At 39.9% G+C, this 9,398-nt stretch overlaps 1 non-coding gene across 1 annotated transcript; it reads right to left on the bottom strand.

Annotated features, from left to right (window-relative positions):
• Positions 1–997: 997 nt before the first annotated feature.
• LOC130971730 (small nucleolar RNA R71) lies at positions 998–1,105 on the bottom strand. Its single transcript, XR_009082942.1, has one exon. It is a non-coding gene; the product is annotated as a small nucleolar RNA R71 (small nucleolar RNA).
• Between the last annotated feature and the right edge of the window lie 8,293 nt (positions 1,106–9,398).

Raw genomic sequence — 9,398 nt, 5'->3', positions numbered from 1 at the left:
TGATTTGATTGAACATTTCAAGTATGTTGCCTTTTCTGTTGAGAAAGGTTTAATGTTTGAATCATATCTTTTCTTGCTAGGCAAGTCATTAACTTTTAAAATCAAATCTTTTTAAAATTGTTTTTCAAATCATATCTTCTCAATCACATCTTTTTAAAACCATAACTTTTAAACCACATCTTTTTCAAAAAAGTTTTCAATCATATCTTCTTCAAAATCTTTTTCAAAATGTTTTTAAAATCTTTTACTTAATTTTCGAGAAATCTCTTCCCCTCTTCTCACATCCTTCTATTTATGGAGTACCACTCCTCCTCAATGCACAATTCGAACTCTATCTCACTAAGTTCGAATTCTTCTACCTCTTCCTTCTATTTTTCTTTTCCTCTGACACCTCAAGGAATCTCTATACTGTGACATAGAGGATTCCACATTTTCTTGTTCTCTTCTCTTTCATATGAGCAGGAGCAAAGACAAAAGTATTCTTGTTGAGGCTGACCCTGAACCTGAAAGGACCTTGAAGTGAAAGCTAAGAGAAGCTAAGGCACAACTCTCTGTAGAGGACCTAACAGAAATCTTCAAAGAAGAACAACCCATGGCAGCCGAAAACAACAACAATGCAAACAATGCAAGGAAGGTGCTGGGTGACTTTACTGCACCTACTCCCGACTTCTATGGGAGAAGCATCTCTATCCCTGCCATTGGAGCAAACAACTTTGAGCTTAAGCCTCAATTAGTTTCTCTAATGCAACAGAATTGCAAGTTCCATGGACTTCCATTGGAAGATCCTCATCAGTTTTTAGCTGAATTCTTGTAAATCTGTGACACTGTCAAGACTAATGGGGTTGACCCTGAGGTCTACAGACTTATGCTATTCCCTTTTGCTGTAAGAGACAGAGCTAGAATATGGTTGGACTCACAACCTAAAGAAAGCCTGAACTCTTGGGAAAAGCTAGTCAATGCCTTCTTGGCAAAGTTCTTTCCACCTCAAAAATTGAGTAAGCTTAGAGTGGAAGTCCAAACCTTCAGACAGAAGGAAGGAGAATCCCTCTATGAAGCTTGGGAAAGATACAAACAATTAATCAGAAAGTGTCCCTCTGATATGCTTTCTGAATGGAGCATCATAGGTATTTTCTATGATGGACTCTCTGAACTATCCAAGATGTCTTTGGATAGCTCTGCTGGAGGATCTCTTCATCTGAAGAAGACGCCTACAGAAGCTCAAGAACTAATTGAAATGGTTGCAAATAACCAATTCATGTACACTTCTGAAAGGAATCATGTGAACAATGGGACGAATCAAAAGAGAGGAGTTCTTGAGATTGATACTCTGAATGTCATACTGGCTCAGAACAAAATATTGACTCAGAAAGTCAATTTGATTTCTCAAAGTCTGTCTGGAATGCAAAATGCACCAGGCAGTACTAAGGATGCTTCGTCTGAAGAAAAAGCTTATGATCCTGAGAACCCTTCAATGGAAGAGGTGAATTACATGGGAGAACCCTAAGGAAACACCTATAATTCTTCATGGAGAAATCATCCAAATTTCTCATGGAAGGATCAACAGAAACCTCAACAAGGTTTCAACAATAATAATGGTGGAAGAAACAGGTTTAGCAATGGCAAGCCTTTTCCATCATCTTCTCAGCAACAGACAGAGAATTCTAAGCAGAACCACTCTGACTTAGCAACCATGGTCTCTGATCTAATCAAAACCACTCAAAATTTCATGACTGAAACAAGGTCCTCCATTAGGAATTTGGAGGCACAAGTGGGACAGCTGAGCAAGAAAATTACTGAACTCCCTCCTAGTACTCTTCCAAGCAATACAGAAGAAAATCCAAAAGGAGAGTGCAAGGCCATCAACATGGCCGAATTTGGAGAGGAGGAAGGGGCAGTGAACGCCACTGAGGAAGACCTCAATGGACGTCCACTGGCCTCCAATGAGTTCCCTAATGAGGAACCATGGGAATCCGAGGCTCAAAATGAGACCATAGAGATTCCACTAGACTTACTTCTGCCATTCATGAGCTCTGATGAGTATTCTTCCTCTGAAGAGGATGAGTATGTCACTGAAGAGCAAGTTGCTAAATACCTTGGAGCAATCATGAAGCTAAATGACAAGTTATTTGGTAATGAGACTTGGGAGGATGAACCCCCTTTGCTCACCAAAGAACTGGATGACTTATCTAGGCAGAAATTACCTCAAAAGAGACAAGATCCTGGGAAGTTTTCAATACCTTGTACCATAGGCACCATGACCTTCAAGAAGGCTCTGTGTGACTTAGGGTCAAGTATAAACCTCATGCCTCTCTCTGTAATGGAGAAACTAGGGATCTTTGAGGTACAAGCTGCAAGAATCTCACTAGAGATGGCAGACAATTCAAGAAAACAAGCCTATGAACTTGTAGAGAATGTTCTGGTAAAAGTTGAAGACCATTACATCCCTACTGATTTTATAGTCCTAGAGATTGGGAAGTGCATGGATGAATCCATCATCCTTGGCAGACCCTTCCTAGCCACAGCAAAGGCTGTGATTGATGTTGACAGAGGAGAATTGATCATTCAAGTGAATGAAGAATCCTTTGTGTTTAAGGCTCAAGGATATCCCTCTGTCACCATGGAGAGGAAGCATGAAGAGCTTCTCTCAAAACAGAGTCAAACAGAGCCCCCACAGTCAAACTCTAAGTTTGGTGTTGGGAGGCCACAACCAAATTCTAAGTTTGGTGTTGAACCCCCACATTCAAACTCTAAGTTTGGTGTTGGAAGGTTCCAACAATGCTCTAAGTATCTGTGAGGCTCCATGAGAGTCTTCTATCAAGCTACTGACATTAAAGAAGCGCTTGTTGGGAGGCAACCCAATGTTATATTTAATCTATTTTCCTGTGTTATTTTATGTTTTCTGTAGGTTGATGATCATGAGAAGTCACAAAATTAATTGAAAAAGTAGAAACAGAATGAAAAACAGAAAGAAAAACAGCACACCCTGGAGGAGAACTTGCTGGCGTTTAAACACCAGTGAAGTTAGCAAATGGGCGTTTAACGCCCAGTCTGGCACCATTCTGGGCGTTTAACACCAGAAAGGGGCACCAGACTGGCGTTAAACGCCAGGAAAGGGCAAGAAGCTGGCGTTAAACGCCAGAAATGGGCACCAGCCCGGCTTTTAACGCCAAAATTGGCACAGAGAGCAATTTTGCTCGCCACTTGGTGCAGGGATGACTTTTCCTTGACACCTTAGGATCTGTGGACCCCACAGGATCCCCACCTACCCCACCACCCTCTCTCTTCTTCACCCATTCACCAATCACCTCAACCACTCTTCCCCCAAAAACCCCTCACCTATCAAATCCCATCTTTCTCTTCACCACTCACATCCATCCTTCATAAAACCCCACCTACCTAACCATTCAAAATTCAAACCACTTTCCCTCCCAAACCCACCCTTTTGGCCGACTCACAAAGCCACCTCCATCTCCTCTATTTCTTCTTCTTCTACTCTCTTCTTTCTTCTTTTGCTCGAGGACGAGCAAACCTTTTAAATTTGGTGTGGTAAAAGCATTGCTTTTTGTTTTTTTTCCATAACCATTTATGGCATCCAAGGCCGGAGAAACCTCTAGAAAGAGGAAAGGGAAGGCAAAAGCTTTCACCTCCGAGTCATGGGAGATGGAGAGATTCATCTCAAGGGTGCATCAAGACCACTTCTATGATGTTGTGGCCTTGAAGAAGGTGATCCCCGAGGTCCCTTTCAAACTCAAAAAGAGTGAATATCTGGAGATCCGACATGAGATTCGAAGAAGAGGTTGGGAAGTTCTTACCAACCCCATTCAACAAGTCAGAATTTTAATGGTTCAAGAGTTCTATGCCAATGCATGGATCACCAAGAACCATGATCAAAGTGTGAACCCGGACCCAAAGAATTGGCTTACAATGGTTCGGGGGAAATACTTAGATTTTAGTCCGGAGAATGTAAGGTTGGCATTCAACTTGCCCATGATGCAAGGAGATGAACATCCTTACACTAGAAGGGTCAACTTTGATCAAAGGTTGGACCAAGTCCTCACTGACATTTGTGAAGAGGGCACCCAATGGAAGAGAGATTCAAGAGGGAAGCCTGTTCAACTGAGAAGGCACGACCTTAAGCCCGTGGCTAGGGGATGGTTGGAGTTTATCCAACGCTCAATCATTCCCACTAACAACCGGTCTGAAGTTACTCTAGACCAGGCCATCATGATTCATAGCATCATGATTGGAGAAGAATTGGAAGTTCATGAGGTTATAGCCCAAGAACTCTATAAGGTGGCGGACAAGTCCTCTACCTTGGCAAGGTTAGCCTTTCCTCATCTTATTTGTCACCTCTGTTATTCAGTTGGAGTGGACATAGAAGGAGACATCCTCATTGATAAGGACAAGCCCATCACTAAGAAAAGGATGGAGCAAACAAGAGATCCCACTCATCATGAAATCCCTGAGATGCCTCAAGGGATGCACTTTCCTCCACAAAACTATTGGGAGCAAATCAACACCTCCCTAGGAGAATTGAGTTCCAACATGGGACAACTAAGGGTGGAGCACCAAGAACACTCCATTCTCTTCCATGAAATTAGAGAAGATCAAAGAATCATGAGAGAGGAGCAACAAAGGCAAGGAAGAGACATTGAGGAGCTCAAGCACTCCATAAGACCTTCAAGAGGAAGAACAAGCCACCATCACTAAGGTGGACCCGTTCTTTAATTTCCTTGTTCTTTATTTTTCTGTTTTTCGAATTTTATACTTATGTTTATCCATGTTTGTGTCTTGTGATCATTAGTGTCTTAGTGTCTATGCCTTAAAGTTATGAATGTCCTATGAATCCATCACCTTTCTTAATTGAAAAATGTTCTTAATTGAAAAAGAGAAGAATTGCATGAATTTTAAATTTTATAACAGATTAATTATTTTGATGTGGTGGCAATACTTTTATTTTCTGAATGTATGCTTAAACAGTGCATATGTCTTTTGAATTTGTGGTTCATGAATGTTGGCTCTTGAAAGAATGATGAAAAAGGAGACATGTTACTGAGGATTTGAAAAATCATAAAAATGATTCTTGAAGCAAGAAAAAGCAGTGAATACAAAAAAAAAAGAAGGGAGAAGCGAAAAAAAAAAGAGAAAAAGAAAAAAAACGAAAAAAAGAAAGAAAAAGAAAGAAATAAAGTTGTGATCCAAGGCAAAAAGAGTGTGCTTAAGAACCCTGGACACCTCTAATTGGGGACTCTAGCAAAGCTGAGTCACACTATGAAAAGGTTCACCCAATTATGTGTCTGTGGCATGTATGTATCCGGTGGTAATACTGGAAGACAGAGTGCTTTGGGCCACGACCAAGACTCATAAAGTAGCTGTGTTCAAGAATCATCATACTTAACTAGGAGAATCAATAACACTATTCGGATTCTGAGTTTCTATAGAAGCCAATCATTCTGAATTTCAAAGGATAAAGTGAGATGCCAAAACTGTTCAGAGGCAAAAAGCTAAAAGCCCCGCTCATCTAATTAATACTGATCTTCACAGATGTTTTTCGAATTCATTGTACATTCTCTTCTTTTTATCTTATTTGATTTTCAGTTGCTTGGGGACAAGCAACAATTTAAGTTTGGTGTTGTGATGAGCGGATAATTTGTACGCTTTTTGGCATTGTTTTTAGTATGTTTTTAGTAGGATTTAGTTAGTTTTTAGTATATTTTTATTAGTTTTTAGTTAAAATTCACTTTTCTGGACTTTACTATGAGTTTGTGTGTTTTTCTGTGATTTCAGGTATTTTCTGGCTGAAATTGAGGGACCTGAGCAAAAATCTGATTCAGAGACTGAAAAGGACTGCAGATGCTGTTGGATTCTGACCTCCCTGCACTCGAAGTAGATTTTCTGGAGCTACAAATACCCAATTGGCGCGCTCTCAACGGCGTTGGAAAGTAGACATCCTGAGATTTCCAGCAACATATGATAGTCCATACTTTGCTCAAGATTTGATGGCCTAAACCGGCGTTCAAAGTCACCCTCAGAATTCCCAGCGTTAAACGCCGGAACTGGCACCAAAGTGGGAGTTAAACGCCCAAACTGGCACAAAAGCTGGCGTTTAACTCCAAGAAGAGTCTCTACACGAAAATGCTTCAATGCTCAGCCCAAACACACACCAAGTGGGCCCGGAAGTGGATTTTTATGTCATTTACTCATCTTTGTAATTCTTAAGCTACTAGTTCCCTATAAATAGGACCTTTTACTATTGTATTTTTCATCTTTGGATCTTAGATCATCTTTAGGTCTTTGAATCCTTTGATCATGTTCTGGGGGCTGGCCTCACGGCCATGCCTAGACCTTGTTCTTATGTATTTTCAACGGTGGAGTTTCTACACACCATAGATTAAGGTGTGGAGCTCTGCTGTACCTCGAGTATTAATGCAATTACTATTGTTCTTCTATTCAATTCAGCTTGTTCTTATTCCAAGATATTCATTCGTACTCAAGAACTTGATGAATGTGATGATTATGTGATGCTCATCATCATTCTCACTTATGAACGCGTGATTGACAACCACTGTCGTTCTACAAGCAACAAGGCTCTAATGTTTATCTCTTGGGTTCTTTAACCGGAATCTTCGTGGTATAAGCTAGAATTGATGGCGGCATTCAAGAGAATCCGGAAGGTCTAAACCTTGTCTGTGGTATTCTGAGTAGGATTCAATGATTGAATGACTGTGACGAGCTTCAAACTCGCAATTGTGGGGCGTTAGTGACAGACGCAAAAGAATCACTGGATTCTATTCCGACATGATCGAGAACCGACAGCTGGATAGCCGTGCCGTGACAGGGTGCGTTGAACATTTCCACTGAGAGGATTGGAGGTAGCCACTGACAACGGTGAAACCCTTGCATACAGCTTGCCATGGAAAGGAGTAAGAAGGATTGGATGAAGACAGTAGGAAAGCAGAGAGACGGAAGGGACAAAGCATCTCCATTCGCTTATCTGAAGTTCTCACCAATGATTTACATAAGTATCTCTATCTTTATCTTTATGTTTTATTCATATATCATCCATAATCATTTGAGTCTGCCTGACTAAGATTTACAAGGTGACCATAGCATTCTTCATACCAACAATCTCCATGGGATCAACCCTTACTCGCGTAAGGTTTATTACTTGGACGACCCAGTGCACTTGCTGGTTAGTTGTGCGAAGTTGTGTTTATGCCATGGTATTGAGCACCAAGTCTTTGGGGCCATTACTAGGGATTATTTGAGTTGTGAAAAGTAGTGATCACAATTTCGTGCACCAGTAGGCGATGGTGATGGGATCGCACGGAGGTTAGGTTGGCGAAGACTGTGGGATACAGCGGTGTGATTAGTATTAGTTAGAATTCCCTTAAGTTTAGATAACCCGGTTTATGGTTTAAGTTCTTTAATTATTTATTTTATTCTAAGCATGAATATCAGTATCGGTGTGAAGCTCTAGGATTGCCTTCGACATCCCGAAGCCTTACATCTTACATATTGGGCATTTGTTACCATATTGAGAACCTCTGGTTCTCATACAATATGTTGTTGTTATTTTTCAGACGCAGGTTACACATCCACTTCGGTGAGATTGCGGATATGGTGACAGAGCGGAGTATGGTTCCTCCTTGGTTTATTTCTCATTTACTTTGTTATAGTTACTCTCACATCTCTTTGTATATTTATCTTTATGGCCTTAGAGGCTTATTTGAGAGAATAGTTGTATAAGCGGTTTTTAACTCTAAAACTCTGTATTTTCTATTGGTAACTAGTCGGCTTAAACTCCGCAAGTTGCGGCTAGTTCTCTATGACTATTGTACTCTTAATATATATATATATATATATATTCTCTTGCATCTATACCATGTGTCTTGTATGTTAGCTTCGTGTGAACGTTTTGCGCTTTTGTAATTTTGTTTTTGAGCTTAATCCTTCTTGGGGCTTCTAGAATATATTATTTTCTTCTATATAAATATGTATAAGCCTTAGAATTATCATAACCTCTGATTAACCTTTGCTTTACGGCTAGAGGTAAGGCTTAGGGTAATTAGGGTGTTACATGTGTGATTTGTTTTGCTAGGTGTGTGACGATTGGATTTTTGACGGTTTAGAATTTTTCAAATGAAATCTCGTTGTAAAGTATAGTTTCTAAACCAAACAATAATCCTTTCATACAAAAAAAAGTTGTTTGTCACTAAAACAAACCCCTAAAATTTATAAACCGAAGTATTCAAACCTCGGGTCGTTCTCCCTAGGAATTGTAATGAAGTGTCTTGTTATTGGTTGTGAGTTATTTTGGGGTTTTGATAGGGAGCATGAAAGATAAATGACAAGAAAGTAAACTAAGGCCTAAAAGGGTCTTGGCAAGGGTTGGTAGTCAAGGATCTCTATCCTAATCACTAACCACAATATGAGAATTGGCAAGGATTAATCCCATTAAATCATCCTCTAACTAGTAGTAAAGGAAAGTTAAATGAGCTATATCAATCCTAGTCCATAAGTTCTAACTCTCCACTAATTCAATTAGTGAGAACTAGAGTCAATGGCTCCCAATCATCAATTACTTGGACATTAGTAACTCAAGAGGTCCTAAGTTATCTTTCCAAGCCAAGAGTATAAAATTCTACTCTAAAATCCAACCAAGCATTTCATCAAACACTTGGAAGGCATAAAAGGAAAGCATAGTAAATGGCAAGAAAAAGTAAATCTACACTACTCAATTTCAAGGAATTAACAACAAAAAATCAAAAGAAACACATTTATTAAGAATTACCTTTTATTGAATTGAAAGAATGTAGAAGGAACAATTCTAGATCTACAACAAAATCTAAGAAAAACATAAAGGAAATTATAACAAAAGAATAGAAGAAGATGAATGTAGCAACAAAGAATTGAAAGGTAGAAGTAGAAGAAAGCAAGGATTAAAACCTAGATCTAAGAACTAATCCTAATCCTAATCCTAATTCTAGAGAGAAGTGAGAGCTTCTCTCTCTAGAAACTACTTCTAAACTAATCCTAATGTGTGTGTAAAATGAACTAATGAGTTGGAATCCCCTTTTCTCTTCAATCCTTGGCTTTAAATAGCATCTTTGGCGCCAAAGTTGGTTGGGATTGGGCCCCACAACCCTTCAGAATTCGTTGGCCACGTTTTCATTAAAAAATCATAAACCAACACCGATGCGTACGCGCACAGCACGCGTACGCGTCCATGGGGTGATTCGCAGGTGCGCGCACGCGCCAGGTGCGCGCGCGCGTCCATGGGCGAGTTCAACTTCTTTGACTTTACATGATTTCTCCACTTTGCATGCTTTCCCTCTTCACTCCTTTGATCCATTCCTAGCCCTTTTCAATCTGAAATTACTAACAAACACATCAAG

This window comes from Arachis stenosperma, chromosome 3 (assembly GCF_014773155.1).
Source record: "Arachis stenosperma cultivar V10309 chromosome 3, arast.V10309.gnm1.PFL2, whole genome shotgun sequence".
NCBI lineage: Eukaryota > Viridiplantae > Streptophyta > Magnoliopsida > Fabales > Fabaceae > Arachis > Arachis stenosperma.
The sequence above is the reverse complement of the archived record's forward strand: the minus strand, read 5'-3'. Positions and strand labels throughout refer to the sequence as shown.